Below are 18,524 nucleotides of genomic sequence, written 5' to 3' on the forward strand. Positions count from 1 at the left end.
TAAAAAAGGAGAAGTACCAGAAGACTGGAAAGTTGCAAATACAGGGTGAGGCAGAAAGGACAGACATTTTTCACAAAATCACAAAATTGTTAATTTTTTCTTACAAAGAAATGTATTGAAATATTTGAGTTCATATTGAAATAGCATTTGACAATTTGTAGGGATGGAAACACAGGTCTAAATGCAAAATACGCCTTACCGAACGATTACTGAGGCCAAGTTCAGAAGAATGCTTCTGAGCAGATCAACTTGGACTGCGCAGCAGGGCTAGTCGTACTATTTCCACATTTTCAGAAGTACGTGCCATTCGTGTAGCCCCCGGTGACCTTTTGTTCATTAGTGTACCTCGTGTACGAAGTGTTTTAACCCAATGTTGGATAGTGTTACAAGCAGGAACATCCTTATTTCTGTGGATATTAAAATGGCAACGAAACTCACACTGAACTGCGGTAATAGATTGGTTGTTCTTGACAAAACAGTCGTACGCAAAAACTCGGTGTTCTGTTGCCACGGCTCCATGGCTTCAACTAAAAAGAAAATAAAAAAATGCTAAGACTTTGCGAAGCTAACGCCACCTACTGCACATCTGTAACTCCACCTAGTGGTGAGTTCTAGCCATTTCAAAGACGTCCGTCCTTTCTGCCTCACCATGTATAACTCCAGTCTTCAAGAAGAGAGACAAAGTGGATCCTGATAATTACAGATGTAAGTCATACTTCTGCGCCTTGCAAAATTATGGAAACTATAATCAGGAATAAATTAGAAAATTATCTACATGAAAATAATATACTAAACAGTAACCGGCATGGGCAGTGGCGTAGCGTGGGTGTCAGCCGAACGGGGCGGAGGAAAATTTTGCCGCCCCCTTATTTAGGTATTTCAATTTAAAAGACTAAAATATACAGTAATTCTTTGCCGCCCCCACTACGCTACGCCACTGGGCATGGGTTTATGAAAGGAAGGTCCTGTGAAACCAGTGTTTTAGATTTTTTTAAAGAAGCAACCAGAATAGTTAACAAAAACGAAGCATACCATATAAAAGACTTTCAAAAAGCCTTTGGTACAGTCCCAGACCAAAGTTTCATTCTTAACTAGAAGCTGTAGGGATCAGAGGTAATCTACAAAACTGCGAAGAGCAAGCAAGAGCATCCCATGATGTCAGGACTTGTCCGACTGTGACAGACTCAGAGAATTAAACCTGTTTAGTCTCCACCTGTGTAGAGACCTAATCATGATCTTCAAAATCCTCAAAGTCATTGATAAAGTAGATCCAGCAGAATTCTTTTAACTTAAGGGTGAATCACGTTCTCAAGGACACCAGTGGATATTAAGAGGAAGCGCACTTAAGACTAAAGCCAAGAAGTAGTTCTTTGAACAAAGAGTTTTGGGACTCTGGAACAGACTACTGAGACATGGAGTTGAAGCAGAAATCCTGACGACCTTTAAGAAGATTCTGGATGAGATACTAGGGCAGCTCAGCTATTAGCTAAACAAATGCGCTTGATGAACTGAATTGTCTCCTCTTGTTTGTAAAATTTCTTATGTTAATAAGTTCAGTGAAGAGCTGAGGAAAAAAAACAGAGGTCTGGAAGGAGGTCAGAATGACCACAGGCAGAACATGGAATTACCAGGGTAGAAAAAGACCACCAGACCACTGGGTATTTGAAATATTGCACTGAAATTACAACATTCAAATTGTTCCAGCTAAAGAAATTCAGGGATTTATTCTTGCATTTCTTTCTGAAACTGCATTAACCTTTGGACGTTTGGATGTTTATTGAATATGAGAGCATATGCCGGCTGCACAACACACAGAATTGAACAGTACATTATTAGTTGTATGTTTTTTGTTTTATATTGAAATTTTGATATAATGAATTTCAGTACCAGCGTTACTAGATATACAATAGATGAAAGGTGATTTATTATAAAGATTTGAAAGGCGCCTATACAGTAAAGATGGATGGACACAGTTCTTATAAAAAGTATTTACCCCTTGGACGTTCTCCCATTTTATTATTGTACTGTACACCCTCTAATCACAGAAGATTTAATTAGTTCTTTTTGACACTGACCAACATTAAATACATTAACAGGATAGTAAATGGAATTTTTAGGATACATGAAAATGAATAATGTGTAAAGACAAATTTGACATCCATCTGATTTCTATGTCTTCTAATTCTACCTAACCAGTTCAAGATACCAGGAGCACTGGGCACAAACAAGGATGGGGAATCAGCCCATTACAGGACTTGCTCACATACACAACCATACTCAACATCAACCACGATTTATTTCTTGTATAGCCCAAAATCACCCAAGGAGTGCTGCAGTGAGCTTTAACAGGCCCTGTTTTTTGACAGCCTTCCTCCCAGTCTTGACTCCCTAAGAAGGAGGATGAGGTAGGGAGTATGCGCTGATACAACAGTGTGCGGTTTTTTTTTACAGTGGCTGGAGTGCCAATCCTGCCATCAACCCCCAGGTTTTCCCTGCAAGTTGGAGGACCTGCTTGCAGGGCTGGATGTAGATTAACTTCATACCCAGGACAGAGCAATTGCACGCTAAGGGCCTTGCTCAAGGGCCTAATGGAGTAGAATCATTAAGAAGAAAAGACAAGAAAAAAACTCCCAAACAAAAAAAAATCCTTGAAGAAGAAGAAAAAACAGAAGAATTCTTGGGAAAAGCAATTCCGAGAGAGACCCCTTTCAAGGTAGGTTGGGTGTGCAATAGCATTTGCCTGTCCGACGTCTGAGGATCAAGACCTACTGTACCTGTGCGCACATTTTTCTTATTCTAAAACCTTTTTGTACTCCTAGTTTGCCTTTCATTACTTTTTGGCCTGGAGTTTTGCTTAACATTTCAATTTTTATCGTCAGTGCTATCGATCTCCACTGTTCTTTCGTTACATTCCTGATCAGTCTCAGTAATTATTATTATTATTAATAATAATAATACATTGCATTTATAGAGCACCTTCACAAACCCAAGGTCATTTTACATATAGGTGGTGAAAGAAAAAAAAAAAAGATTACCCAGAAGACAAAAGTTCGTCAAATAGGAAAGTTTTGGTGAAGAAAGAGGAGCAATCTCGGAGAGACTGAGGAAGAGAGCTCCAGACATAAGAGGCCGTAACACTGAAGGACTTGCCTGCCAGGGTGGAGAGTCTGGTGTGTAGGACAGTAAGGAGATTACTGCTCGAGGACCTGAGAGAGCGACAAGCAGTGTATGGAGCTGGGACCTGAGTGAGGGGCAAAGTTATGTAGGGCTTTGAAGGTGAGAAGCAAAATCCTGAATTTAATCCTTGATGAAACTGGTAACCAGTGAAGCTGGGAGAGAAAAGGGGAGATGTGAGCAGAACACTTTGTGTGGCTGCAGAGTTCTGAGTGTACTGTAGCGTCTGTATAGATTTTGCAGGGAGGCCGATGAAGAGGGAATTACAGTAATCAATACGAGACATTATGAAACAATAAAGCTGAGTTTGAGCATCATTAAAGGACAGAAATGGACGGAAGTGGGCAATGTTATGGAGACGATAGAATGATATTTTGGAGGGATGTAATGTGTAGCACAAAATTAATTAATTTACTCTGCACTAAGGGTGCAGTTGGTAGCACTGCTGCCTCACCTTGTGGAGTTTGCATGTTCTCCCCGTGTCTGCGTGGTTTTCCTCCCACAGTCCAAAGACATGCAGGTTAGGTGCATTGGCGATCCTAAATTGTTCCTGGTGTGTGTGTGTGCCCTGTGGTGGGCTGGCGCCCTGCCCGGGATTTGTTCCTTCATTGCGCCCTGTGTTGGCTGGGATTGGCTCCAGCAGACCCCTGTGACCGTGTAGTTAGGATATAGCGGGTTGGACAATGACTGACTGATGACTCTGCACTAAACAGAATGTATCTTTGTCAAATAAAGAAGATTTTTCCAGATACGATTCTTCCACTAATCATCCTTTCCAGCAATTTGCAAAGATATAATGTATTATTGAGTTAAAGTATACAACATGAATGAGGAGAACATCAGTCATTTTCAGGTCTTCCCATTGGAGTTAATAAAGACTTCCTCCATGCTTTCATTAAAATGTATAATCCAAAATCATACTAAACAAATAGAAAACTGATCTCAATACTTCGTCATTAGCTTCAGTTAAAAATATATCATAAATATATTCCAATCCTGGCACAGAATTTTCTTGCTTCATTAACAGCTACATTTAATCCATTTAAAACAAAAATGTTATTAATATTACCATAAAAAGATATCCAGTCATTCAGGATATATTCATAAGCTTAGATTTACTCATTTCTAAAATTTTGAATCTGCTCAGACATCACTAGTCCCTAGTCACTAGTGAACCTGCATGTGACACCCCCTAGTGTCCACAACCCATATCCTTTTTACCACTTCTAGGAGCTTCTGCCTAAGCTAATATGTGCTCAGCATTAAATGATTGTGCTTTCTTTACCTCTTGAAAAGCAGTGCACCTTCCATAAGATGCACTATGGCTCCCTCCACATTTGCAACACTTCATTATGTGCTTTCGACAGTCTCCATAGTTGTGTTCATATGCACGTTCAACACAATGCTGTTTTCTTTTCAAAAAATGATTTTAAATGTCCAAGCTGTTGACACTTTAAATATCTAACCTGAGATAGCACATAAAACCTAACTGGATGCGCCTCATATCCTAAATGGACCTTTTCAAGCAATTTCACTTAAAATAACAATATTATTAATTTAGGAGGAATGCATTTTCTCTGCTTCTTTGATGTAACGCACAATTATTCTACTACTCTCTGTTTTTCTAAACATTCTGTGATTTCTTTCTTATGTGCTTCTGCTGCTATACCAGGTGCCACACCTCTGCTAGGTAGGTACGCCTTAATCATTTTTTTCCTAAATTAGAAAAGGCCAATGCATTACCTTTTTGTTCTTTACTTTAAAAAGTCATTAGCCATCCATTTAAAAGCTTTTTAACTTCTTTAACATCTCCCATCATACTCTTAATCCATGTCGCTAATTCTAGGGGGCTCACTTCACCTGACATTCTCCCTAACATTCAAGGAGTGGATGTGGAGGTGGTCCACTCCTACAAGTACTTGGGGGTCCACATTAATGACAGGTTGGACTGGTCTCATAACACAGAGGAACTGTATCAGAAAGGACAGAGCAGGCTTTTCTTCCTTAGGAGACTGCGTTCCGTTAATATGTGAAGTGAGATCCTTCACATCTTCTATAGCTCTGTGATGGTCAGTGTGATTTTCTACACTTGTTGCTGGGCTGGTAATATCACTTCAAGAGCTAATTAAGTGGCAGGCTCAGTTATGAACTGTGTGCCATTATGAACAATGTTCCACATCCTCTCTCTGACACACCAACACTGAGAACTTTCAGACAACAAATTTTTCAGCAGAAGTGCATGAAGAAATGTGACTGGGGGGTCCTTTATACCAACAGTAATATGTCTGTATAATGCCTCACCGGGACTGTGACAGCCAAGCCAGAACATGTTTTTCCTTTTAATTTTCTTCTTTTATAGTCATTCCAGTGTGTGTTGAGACCAAAGTGTGTATTTACCTACCTATCTACTTAAGTTTTTAAAGAGCCTCTGTAAAAAGCTAAATTTTCCCCTAGGGACAAAAAAAGTTCTATCTATCTGTCTATCTATCTATCTATCTATTGTAATGGATGGCCGGCCATTTATCCCGGCCAATACCCCCAAGCCGCCAGGTGGAGCCCTCCTTGCAGCGTGGAGGTCCCCAGAAGACCAGCAGGGCATCATGGACATTGGAGTTTTTATGCAAAGCCCTGCTGGATGCCGTGGGGGCCACAGGAGGGAGCTGCAGGGAGGACAGAGGGCTTCTTCGTGCCCTGTGACCCAGAGGTTCGTCACAGGAAGAGCGACGGACTTCCGGGTTGAAGAAAGGGACTATTTACCCTGACCCGGAAGGGAAAAGGACTTGTGGAATATTGGGCAGAACACTTCCGGGTCAGGGATTATAAAAGGACTATGGGAACTCCCAGACAACGAGCTGAGCTGGGTGGAAGGGTGGCAACGCGTCTGGGAGCTGGAGGATTGGTTTATTTGTTTATTATTGTGGTTTATTAGTAATTTATGAGTATTGTGGAGGAGAGTGTGCTTTGTGCACTGTGGCAAGAAAATAAAGTCAACTTGAGGACTTTTACCTGGTGTCTGGAGTCGTGGACAGGGGTTCAAGGGAGTGAGAGCGCCCCCTATCGTTCACACTATCTATCTATCCACAGTGGTGTGAAAAACTATTTGCCCCCTTCCTGATTTCTTATTCTTTTGCATGTTTGTCACACAAAATGTTTCTGATCATCAAACACATTTAACCATTAGTCAAATATAACACAAGTAAACACAAAATGCAGTTTTTAAATGATGGTTTTATTATTTAGGGAGAAAAAAATCCAAACCTACATGGCCCTGTGTGAAAAAGTAATTGCCCCCTGAACCTAATAACTGGTTGGGCCACCCTTAGCAGCAATAACTGCAATCAAGCGTTTGCGATAACTTGCAATGAGTCTTTTACAGCGCTCTGGAGGAATTTTGGCCCATTCATCTTTGCAGAATTGTTGTAATTCAGCTTTATTTGAGGGTTTTCTAGCATGAACCGCTTTTTAAGGTCATGCTATAGCATCTCAATTGGATTCAGGTCAGGACTTTGACTATGCCACTCCAAAGTCTTCATTTTGTTTTTCTTCAGCCATTCGGAGGTGGATTTGCTGGTGTGTTTTGGGTCATTGTCCTGTTGCAGCACCCAAGATCGCTTCAGCTTGAGTTGACGAACAGATGGCCGGACATTCTCCTTCAGGATTTTTGGTAGACAGTAGAATTCATGGTTCCATCTATCACAGCAAGCCTTCCAGGTCCTGAAGCAGCAAAACAACCCCAGACCATCACATTACCACCACCATATTTTACTGTTGGTATGATGTTCTTTTTCTGAAATGCCGAGTTCCTTTTACGCCAGATATAACGGGACATTTGCCTTCCAAAAAGTTCAACTTTTGTCTCATCAGTCCACAAGGTATTTTCCCAAAAGTCTTGGCAATCATTGAGATGTTTCTTAGCAAAATTGAGACGAGCCCTAATGTTCTTTTTGCTTAACAGTGGTTTGCGTCTTGGAAATCACACACAGGCCGTTTTTGCCCAGTCTCTTTCTTATGGTGGAGTCGTGAACACTGACCTTAATTGAGGCAAGTGAGCCCTGCAGTTCTTTAGACGTTGTCCTGGGGTCTTTTGTGACCTCTCGGATGAGTCGTCTCTGCACTCTTGGGGTAATTTTGGTCGGCTGGCAATTCCTGGGTAGGTTCACCACTGTTCCATGTTTTTGCCATTTGTGGATAATGGCTTTCACTGTGGTTCGCTGGAGTCCCAAAGCTTTAGAAATGGCTTTATAACCTTTACCAGACTGATAGATCTCAATTACTTCTGTTCTCATTTGTTCCTGAATTTCTTTGGATCTTGGCATGATGTCTAGCTTTTGAGGTGCTTTTGGTCTACTTCTCTGTGTCAGGCAGCTCCTATTTAAGTGATTTCTTGATTGAAACAGGTGTGGCAGTAATCAGGCCTGGGGGTGGCTACGGAAATTGAACTCAGGTGTGATACACCACAGTTAGGTTATTTTTATCAAGGGGGCAATTACTTTTCACACAGGGCCATGTAGGTTTGGATTTTTTTTCTCCCTAAATAATAAAAACCATCATTTAAAAACTGCATTTTGTGTTTACTTGTGTTATATTTGACTAATGGTTAAATGTGTTTGATGATCAGAAACATTTTGTGTGACAAACATGCAAAAGAATAAGAAATCAGGAAGGGGGCAAATAGATAGATAGATAGATAGATAGATATAGATATATACAGTGGTGTGAAAAACTATCTATCTATCTAAGGCATTCCAGCAGTTAATATGACTTGTTGTTTAAAAAACACTCCACAGTTCCAAGTGTTTTCATCTTAAATATTTTAGTGAAATTTAAAGCAAACCATTCACACAAACGATAAAGAGGAAAGTTGATAGTACACACACAAAAAATGTGTTTTTGTCTATGTTTCATTTAAGGCATAAACATCTAAGTTATAGTTGTTAAAGTTTCTATTTGTTATCGCACAGGACTGTACAAACAGTAACATTAATGCCATTCTGTCTAACAATGCCCCAAATCCAGGACCACAGGAACAGGTTCAAATATACAAGGTTATTCAACGATTATACTTTTACAGGCTTCTTCTTTTCAATAACACAATACAATACCTCTCCTTCCACTTTTCCCAGCTGAGTATTGCCTTTCTCCTTTACCAACTATTTTTAATATTGTTGTTATTTTCTTTTCCCTGATATTCAAAGGGATATTATTATTCATGCTGGCATACATTAGATTATTTTGCACCTCTGGTTTTTCATTTAGGATGGTTAACTTTGCCAAAAATCAAATTCCTATGAACCGTATCAGGTTACTAGGTTACATGATCATGCTCGCTCCAAGTCCAATAAATAAATAACAATTTGGTTTGTACCTAAGCATTAAAATATCACAGACAAGAGTTGAATGCTATAAAGGTGACCAATATGACTGTTGATTCCAAATGTTGGGCAGATAGTTTAAATACAACTCCATCCAATCTCATAAGTATTTATATCCTTGAAACAATATCACTTTACATATCTCTCTATTATAAAAGAAAATCTTGGGACAAGACTTTCGCTGAGATAATTTCAAGTGCCGTGAGAAATCATTTCCCGGCCTGGACCAAGTGGAACTGAAACACCTAACAGGTTCAAGCACTGTCGGAAATACAAGACAAAGAGCAGAAGACAAAGTAGAACGTTGTAAAGAGGTTCAAAAACGTTGGTGTGATACACATGCAGAGCAGTTTAGAGATTATGAAAGTACTAAAATTCGAAATCTCAAAAAATTGATAGTAAAGATTGCATTAGTATAAACAAACGGAAATTATTACTTGGTGAAATAACAGAACAGTGAAAAGAGATTAATATATGGACATAGGTGATATGATAGAAATATGTAGATATTGTTCGGCTTTAAAGTTTAAGTTGGAGACTTGTAGATCGTCTAATTCATGTTGCCATCAAGGAAAAGTAGTGTTTCTTACCAATAAAGAGGCCTATCCGCGAGAATTAAAAGATGTGTTATTTGGTGAAAGTGAAATCCACTCACACTATAGGCAAAATATCCGAATCTACAATAATCTGTTTGCGTTTGCATCATTCAATGCTCAAAACATAGCTTTACATGATTCAGGACCATACGCTATGAGAATCTGTGGTCCCACAACAATTAAAGATACTACAAGTTTAATTTCAAAGAAACCACAATTCAGTCAGGTCTATATTTACGATTACAGAGAAGCAATGCAAAATAAAATCAAAAAACAATCAGACATATTAGAAATTCTACAGCAAATAATGGAAACAAATCCATACGTCCAAAAGAATCGCACTTTACACAAAATTTATAGTTGGTTCTATTATGCATATGTAACAATTCCCATAAAAATAACAATCTGTTTAAATTTTACATATGCTTCCCCATTGGCAAGCAGCAGTTCCGCGAGCTGACTGTCGCGTAGGGCCCACACAGGGGTTGGTGAGCGAAGCGAGCAGGGGGCAGAACCCCCTAGTTAATAGTAATTATGTAAATATACATGATGGCCTTTAAATGGAGTGCACAACTGCATCAGGTGTCATACATGAGCATATACGAGACAGTTTAAGGACTTTGATGATGGTAATTCCTATCCGGTCCAAGGGTTGGCGCTGTGTGATAACCTTCTCTCTTTTCCTTCCTCTGAATACTGAAAGACTGACAGCTGTCTTTCACCAAAGTCACATCCGGTGTCACCAGCCTCTTCCTGCTTGATTGCTTCCATCTTGGGCAGCCTGCTAAATGAGGCTCGGGTCTGAAGAAGATTTACATGCGCTTACATACATTTTCTTTGCTTAAAAAATTCAACTAATTATATGAGGTTTGCTCAAGGGTGCCCCAAACATTGGACATTCTCTGTCTTCTTTATTACACAGGACTTGAAAATGAAATTGTAATACTCATGCCCACATAACAAACAATGAAATTATAAGAAATATTTGATAATAGCACTGAAATTAATGAAAGACTTTCCTTTTTGATTCAGTTTATCTATTGAATTCTGGCATTGATTCCTAAACTTTTTACAGCACCTCATGAACTGCTGTAACCTTTATTTTTTTCCCACATTGTAGACAATTCCGATCTATAGTATATCTTTACCAAAATTTTATATTTACATTTTTTGCTCAACAGATGCTTTTACCCAAAGTGACTTGCAAAAGAGGTCAACATAATCCAGTCTGATGGGAACACATGTTAAAGGACAAGGGTACAACATTGAACATCGCAAGTGAAGATCCCAGAACATAGTGCAAGCGACTTACAATTCCCAGGTTACAAAATCCATCAATCAGATAAAAATTCACTGATCAAGAGAGTCTTCAAACGCTTCTCAAGCACATTGAGGAAGTCGGAATTTGAAGTGGAGGTGGTCACCTCATTCCACTAACCAAGAGTTACACATGTAAAGAGTCTGTACTGAGATTTGATCCCATGCAGAGGTGGCATCAGCAGATGCTGTTCATCTGAGGGGTCGAGAAAGAGTGTAGGACCTCACAAGTGTCTCCATATAAATAGGTGCGGACCCATTCATTCACAGCTCCGTAGGCAAGTATCAAGGATTTTAACGTAATATGTGCTGCTACAGAAAACCAGTGTAGTGACATCAACAATTAGCTCATAATTCAACATTTGAGAATTCAGTTTACACTTTTCTAAAGTAGGTCCTCATTTTTTTTCCTCGCTTCAAGTAACCTCATCATTTTCAAACTGGGAAATAACGACACCTGCTATCGTACAGGGTAAATCTTTTATCATTACGTTAAAACGTTTCCATCTGTTTCCTGGCTGCTCAATTCATTCTGTAGCAGACATTTATGATACCTAACTGTAGTCTCTATTTTCCTATAGTTAGATTTTCTTATTTTGTTGAGGTGATTATCAGTTTATACCATAATCTAATAGTAAGTTTGTTGTAGAGCTGCGCTCAATATTCCCTTACCAAGATGGCGATACTATTCGTCTAATGACGTAGCGCATACGAATGACGTCTTGCCTCGCGAGACACGTGGTCTTTGCTTGTGTTATCGTCTTTCGGTTTAATGGCGGATTTGTAGGGAGTTTCTGTCTGCTTAGAATTTTAAAAGATCGCTTCCTGCATCAACGAGTTGGCGTGAAGGTGAGAAATCATCTTTTCCCTTTCCAGAAAAAATGTAAAATTGATTAATTTAATCTCTGAGACCTCCCTGCTTGGCAGAATTGAATTCAGGAAATGTTGGGCCTTTTTAAAGAGGCTTTTCGTTTTGAGTTCACATAGCTTGTGTGGCTTTTGTGATGTTGGGATTTAGATTTTAATGTTTGGTGCATTCACCCATTATAGCTGACATGTAACTCGCAATACTGAGCATTGTCTGTATAGTCGTCAGTCATTGATAGGTTATATACAGGCCTTTTGGTATAAATAAAGTAACGGTTGGTTTATTCATTCGTAGAATCATCAGGCCTGTGTTTGAGTAAGATGGTATTGTATGGTACGTGTCAGGTAATGCTCTCTCTGCGTGTAACATCCTTTTAGAAGTGATGCGACAAAACCTGTCGGCCAGGATGTTCTCTAGCATGTGCTTGGTTCAGTGAAGATAACACCCTCATGTCGCGTCATTGCAAGTAGCATTTCTGACCGTTGTGTTAAAGGATCTATAGACTTCACCACTAAGTTATAAGTAGTGCTCTTGCAGTTTCAGTTGCTTCACATGGGTTCAGCTGTCATTGCGAATTTTCCGCCTGGTAAGTCTGACTTTATATTCGTAGAATGCATCCTAATATTTATTGGCGGTGGTTTAAATTTGTGATGTCGTTTACCATTAATACCGTGTATTTTTCACTTCCCTGTCAGGTCTATAATTGCTTATGTCCAATTCAAAAATTTTTTCTTTCGATAGCTTTGTTTTTCACTTATGGTGAAAATAACGTCACTTTCAGAAAGTCTCAATAGTTTTAGAACTTCCACAATTTAAATTGGCATAAAATTACACCTGCGTTAATTTAGCTCATTTAAGATATGATTAAACTGACATAAAATGACAATCATCAGAGTTGCGTTGACTATATAAACGACCCCTTAAGTATGGTATATGCTCACACGCACATTAAAATGCTCCAGAATTAAGTCAAGTGTAAATATTTTACCTCAAAACGCCTTCCACCCACACTAAAGAATCTGTCGACAGGTTGGTCACTGTGAGAGTGGTTCTGTGCTTGCCATGTGGCCCACTGCTTTATTACGTTACCTAGACTTTTGTTATCCCAGAAGGAAACTTGTTTGCAGCCTGAAAGTACAAAACATAAGGCACTGTTACACAGATGTAAGAAAATGAACCAAGATGCAACAAGTGACAACCAGTGTTATCGTAAATACATACAAAATTAGTACAAAGAAGAACATAAATGCATGTGGTAGTCTGGTGGGATACAGCCTTTGAAAACCTGGTATGCTTTCTGGTAGCCCAGCTTTTTGTATAGGGCGGAGGGTCACCTGCAGCTTTTTATAACATCCTTTATTTGTAAAATTTTGTTGCACATGAGTACATAGCACACTTTTACCTCAATTTTAATACAATTGACATCTTGGAAGGGAATATTTCAGCAAATAGATCATTTTTAAAGGATTGTGTCATGCTGGTACATATTTTTTTCCACTGTACACAAAAATATTTTTTATCAAAATTTATCTGAAGTATTGCACTAATATTGTATTCTTAAATTTTGTTTTCAGACTTAGTTTACACGCTTCAAATTGGTTTCTCTGTCATAAACATCAATTTGACTTTCAGGGTTATTCTTCAATGCAGTATGTCTTTTACAGTTTCATACACCTTTAGTTGACCATAGCCAGTGGCCTGTCCATATAGTTACATTAAAATATGGCACACTTGGAGCATTAAGAGGGTTCTCATGTTACAAAAAATGAGGTTTACAACCACAACATTTATTTATTTATATAGCACATTTTCATACAAATAATGTAGCTCAAAGTGCTTTACATGATAAAGAAAGAGAAAAAAAAAGAAAATAAATAAGAATTAAAATAAGGAAACACTAATTAACAGAATAAAAGTAAAGTCCGATGTAGGGCTGCAACTAATGATTATTTTGGTAGTCGACTAATCATTCAATTTTTTTGTTCCCAGATTAGTCATGATTATTTCATGCCTGATTATTTTGATGCCTGTGACCTGTGGTTTCACTTCTTGTTCTGGGCTCCAGTGCATGTCTTACCTTATCTGCTCACGTCTGTCCACCTGTGAATGTCATTCTGATGTCTCTGCATTAACACAATTAAAATTAATAATAATCAAATTAAAATAACAACCAGTGAAACATATGAATTTGAAAATAATCAGTGTTTTATATTAGTGTGACCATCACAATAAAAAAGAAATACATTAAACAATGCAAACTAAAGTGCAGTCTTTAAACAAAAAAGTGCATTTAACTTAACCAAAAATGGCCACTGGTCTGTCTTAAAGTCCAAAAGTTTAAATAAAGCTTCAATACAAATGAAATAAAACAAAAATGTACAGTTTATAAAAGATTCAGTTCATATATTTCTGATTGCAGTGCAGGAACGTGAGCATTTTGACATGCTGTGGTGTGAGGCTGGCTCTCTTCCTTGAGACAATGTTCCCAGCTGCTGAGAAGAGACGCTCAGAAGGAGCAGGAATACACAAGAATGAATTTGCAGACAGAGAAAGATGTTTTAATCCTCACACTCTGAAGGAAAAGTGTTGTAGTTTATCACATCATGTACTATATTATGCCAAAATAAAAAAATAACAGACTAAAATATGTAACAAGCTAATTACTGATATACTCCAAAACACAAGTTACCCAACGTTAGTTAGAGATGGTTTAATATTCATATGAACTCAAATATTATATGAAAAAAGAAAAAAACTCAGCTACTCCTTTTCACTCGGTTACTAAAGCTCCAAACACGCTCGCAAACATAACTGAAATTATATGAATTTAACCCTTAAACCGCCGGAACCGGCTGTAGTCGTGTCTCAGTGCTATTTGCCAGGACACAGGGGGCGAGTTTATTTGGCGAAGTACATTCATTGAACCCCGCTCCTGGATATATTTGCTTCATAGAGCAATTTGGCAGCACGCCGGAGCTGATCAGTCAGTACCGTACGTTCGTTGAGCATTCAGCTCATGAGCACTGCCAGCCCCGGCAGAACTGCAGCACCACTGTCTCTTGGATTCAGCCACTGCACTAGACGAGCCTGCAATCATCAGCCTTTACCTCTGTGTGTTTGTGTGCAGCCAGTTCAAGCGCAGTTGGCTCAGTGATTTACTGAATTTCAGCTTCAGTTGCACCTTGAACATATAGTAATAGATTGTTGCAGTAGTTTTTTTTATAGGTTTTACAGTTCATTTGCAGTGTGTAAAATGATCAATGTTGCAATAATTGGGATGGTCTTTGCATGAAAAGAGGGTTCCATTAAAATTTCACATTTTCTTTGTGAATTGTGACTTTTACTTAAAAAGTGCAGCTAAAAAGTATTTGGGGTCCAGGGGTGCATTAACCCCAAGTATGTGTTGGTTTAAAGGGTAACTATCATTGTCGAAAACTTGATATACACATTATAGTACAAATATCAACGTTAACACGTGACATTAACTTTACTCACTAAAATTTACCTCTCAGGAGACAATGGCATCACAGGTCCAGGATGCTTGCGTTTCAGATGCTAATGCATCGCTGTGGTGCTGTAGTGAAAAGAAAGCTCCGCTTTGTATAATCTGCATTCAACTTTTTTTTCTTTTTGGTGAAGTTTCTGTCTCAATTTATTTCCATCTCCTTCCCCCTCCTCTATCCGACTCACCATTGCAACCACGTTTGTATTCCTCTACATTCTTCCTCTCCTCAGACGTTCTTCTTCGTTGGTAAGATTGTATGCAGTCTTGACAAACAATAAAAAAAGATACTGCCCCCAGACATTCATGTAGTGTATTGCAGTTACAAAAACCAATGTGGTTCTTTGTGACTGGAGCCTCTATTGAAGGTTCTGTTTATGACGCATCGACAATAAAAAAAATCCGCGTGTTGATGATTTTTTTATAATCGATGTCGTTTATTACTGACTGATCATTGCAGCCCTAGTCCGATGACCAATTAGGACAGATAAAACAAACAAAAAAAAACTCTAGGCGGCTGGAGAAAAAAATAAAATCTGCAGGGCTTTAGGCCTAAAAAAATGCATGGTCACACTCTGACTCTTAAGAGTCCTGGGGCCTCAGGGGTGTGGAAATCAAATTTGTTTCTACTTGTCCACGGACAAGTAAGCTTAGAAAATCCACTTGTCCGCCAGTTGAATTCACTTGCCCATAAACAAATAACAAAAGTGAAAAATAGTTTATTTTTTCTAATCTCTTTTATTGATACCAAAACTGCCTTCCATTTTAAAACTGAAAAAGTTATGTCAGGGAATAGTATTTTGCCACCTTGCTCTAGAACAGTATATAAAATATTCCCTTATTTTAACTGGTTAATAAACAATGCCTTCATTATAGCTACACTAGTTCTGTTTCATATATTACAGTTACATAACAGAACACTGTTCTGATTCATTTTCTGCCATGTTCTTCAGCTTTTGTCTTGCAACATCTTCTCCCCCAAGAATCTTTACCATCTCGGACAGCATGGGCTGAATGCTGTTCATTTCTGCTTGAGCTAAACTGCATGGTTCCTGGACTGATGGTCCTGCAGAAGTGAATGCTGATGACTTTTCAGGTTTTTTATGAGTGATGTGCCTGTTGCCAGGTGACAGCCAGAATTCCATAGTTGGTCGTGGGTCAAACTCTTCTAAAGAAGCAGTATTGAACAGCCTAGCATAACGCTTAACCTCGGAGTGTTCAGCTTTAGAAAACGCTTTTTCAATTGAACCAACTTTTTTCTCACTTTTAGACTCATGTCTATATCTGACGTACTAAACCCCCAGATCCTATCCTTTTTTTTCTGCACATAACCAATCACCACACGATAAATGTATTTGTGAAATTAAAACTATTTAAGGGCTTAGACCTCCGAATGGATGGCATAATTAAACATGTATTACGAAAAAAAATTTTAAAGTTCTGAAAACTGAGGTCTAGGTTTATAACTAGTTTTAAATTTCACAAAGACGTTTATCGTGTGGTGATTGGTTATATGGAGAAAGACAAAAGATAGGGACTGGGGGTTTAGTACGTAAGATAGACACAGCAAACATGCAATAAAGAAAGCCCGCTCAGAAAAACATCCATTGAATTCTGCGTTCGTGTCTCCGACCTCCAGATCACGACCCCAGCATTTACACAATATTTCAGTTAAACCTGTGGGATACCCATTCATATATCCAGTTTTTTGGAGCCTCGTCACACCTGCCATAAACTTCTCTACACTGAACGGAGTCCTGAGGACCCCTTAATGCAAGGGAGCAGCACTACAGTCACACCACCCATGACTAATACATGTTTTAATGCATTTCATCGTGAAAAAGATATCAAGTATTTATCTTAGTATTCTAAATGTTCATTGAGCAGGAATGTCATGCAGTCAATGTGCGGCGATTGCTGCCGGTGTCTCTCACTGCAAGCGGAAGTCAGTTTAAGAAGCGCGCACAGATTAACAACTGGGTCAGGGAACACTTAATATAAAGCATTTAATGTGCTACATTAATTTATGACAGGGTTTGAGAAAATCTAGTAAATGAAACATTCATTTTAAGATTAAATTTAGTTTGCGACATTCTACTGACAAAATAAACTACGAGAATAAAGTGGAAATGTCGAGAATAAAGTCAACATGTTGACTTTAATCTCGACATTTACATTTTTTTTGTCTTCACTGTGTCCATATTTTTTTGTGGCCTTACTACGCTTCCATAGGTTTTTCAGGGCCTGTTGTGCCAGTTTTAATCAAGAAATGATCCATTTCTCTTCCGCGATGCTACTTGTTTCAGTTTCAGCAACACGCATATAGCGAGAACAGCGTGCTTACCGCAGTGCATTATGGGTTACGCAGGTCATTCCTAATGACGTATTCGAAATTCAGCAAGATGGTACATTTCCAAAGAAGTAAATATTACCGATGTTGTCGGGAAAAATATAATCGTGTCTAAGTGAAGACGTTTATTGATATTTCATAACATTTGGAAACCGTTAGAATGTTTTCTTTATTTTTAATAAACTGACAGCGCGAAACTAACTTGTTTTATATGAAAAATTCTCTATAATCAAAAATTATCTATAGACAGCTCATCAAAATTGATGTCGCGCAATAAATTTCTTAACTCCTCAATGTATCACAACCTACGTGAAATCACAAATTTCAGGAAAGATTAACTGCCTAACAAGCTTTATCTGGCGAAAACAATTGCATTGTAGGTGAAATGACCGGATTTTTATGTAGAAAACATGATTTTTATCAATAATATATAAAAGTTATCGATTATAATGAAAAATCATCAAATTACATGGTAATTTCGGCATGATAAAAAAATGGCCGCATCTCCAAGCATGTAAATAGTAGGGTAAAATACTTTTGTAAGACCACAAGAGTGCTTCCCCTTTGAAAAATCAGCCGTCATTTTGTAAACAATATTGAATACCAATTTGAGACATGAAGAACATGCCTAAGTAGACTGTTTCTGCACGAAGTACGTACCCAAATGTTTAAAATTTGAAAGTAGTGGTAAAAATGTGCCCTGCACTGCAGATTTAATTCTTTTTTCTCCAGAAAATTCCAATTGTCCGCAGACAACAGAAACCAGGAAACACGCTTGTCCGACCGTCAATTTATCCATGTCGGACGAGTCGGGCGTTGGATTTCTGCACCCCTGGGCCTCATGTATAAACGGTGCGTACGCACAGAAATGTTGCGTAAGAACTTTTCCACATTCAAATCGCGGTATAAAACCTACACTTGGCATAAAGCCACTCACTTTTCCACGGCACCTCATACCTTGTCGTACACAAGTTCTACGCTCGATTTGCAGACTGGCGGCACCCAGCGTCAAAGCAATGCTACTGTTCCTGTGTGGTTACACCTTATTTTCCTGACGCGGCTTTATAAATACACTGAAACTAACCGCATATTGTTTATTAGTGTAACGCATCTGATTGTAATTAACTTGTAACAATATAATGGTCCAGGGAATAGCCATAGTATTCCAAATACCATAACTGCTTTAGCGTTGTTACTCTCAGTGCACCTTCTTCTTCTTCTTTCAGCTCCTCTCGTTAGTAGTTGTCACAGCGGATCATCTTTTTCCATATTACTCTCACTGCACCACACAGAGTATTTATATCACTGTATCTGAGTGTGAATCACAGCAGCAGCTGATCGGAAA

At 38.6% G+C, this 18,524-nt stretch overlaps 1 protein-coding gene across 3 annotated transcripts in view; it reads left to right on the top strand.

Annotated features, from left to right (window-relative positions):
• Positions 1–11,202: 11,202 nt before the first annotated feature.
• The window catches only part of supt5h (SPT5 homolog, DSIF elongation factor subunit), an 80,693-nt gene continuing 73,371 nt past the window's right edge, over positions 11,203–18,524 (top strand). For all 3 annotated transcript variants that reach the window (XM_039768272.1, XM_039768271.1, XM_039768273.1), the window contains exon 1: positions 11,203–11,308. The gene's annotated coding sequence lies outside the window, so the exon portion shown is untranslated. The remainder of the gene's footprint in view (positions 11,309–18,524) is intronic.

The sequence above is a fragment of the Polypterus senegalus genome, chromosome 11 (genome assembly GCF_016835505.1).
Source record: "Polypterus senegalus isolate Bchr_013 chromosome 11, ASM1683550v1, whole genome shotgun sequence".
NCBI classification, from domain to species: domain Eukaryota; kingdom Metazoa; phylum Chordata; class Cladistia; order Polypteriformes; family Polypteridae; genus Polypterus; species Polypterus senegalus.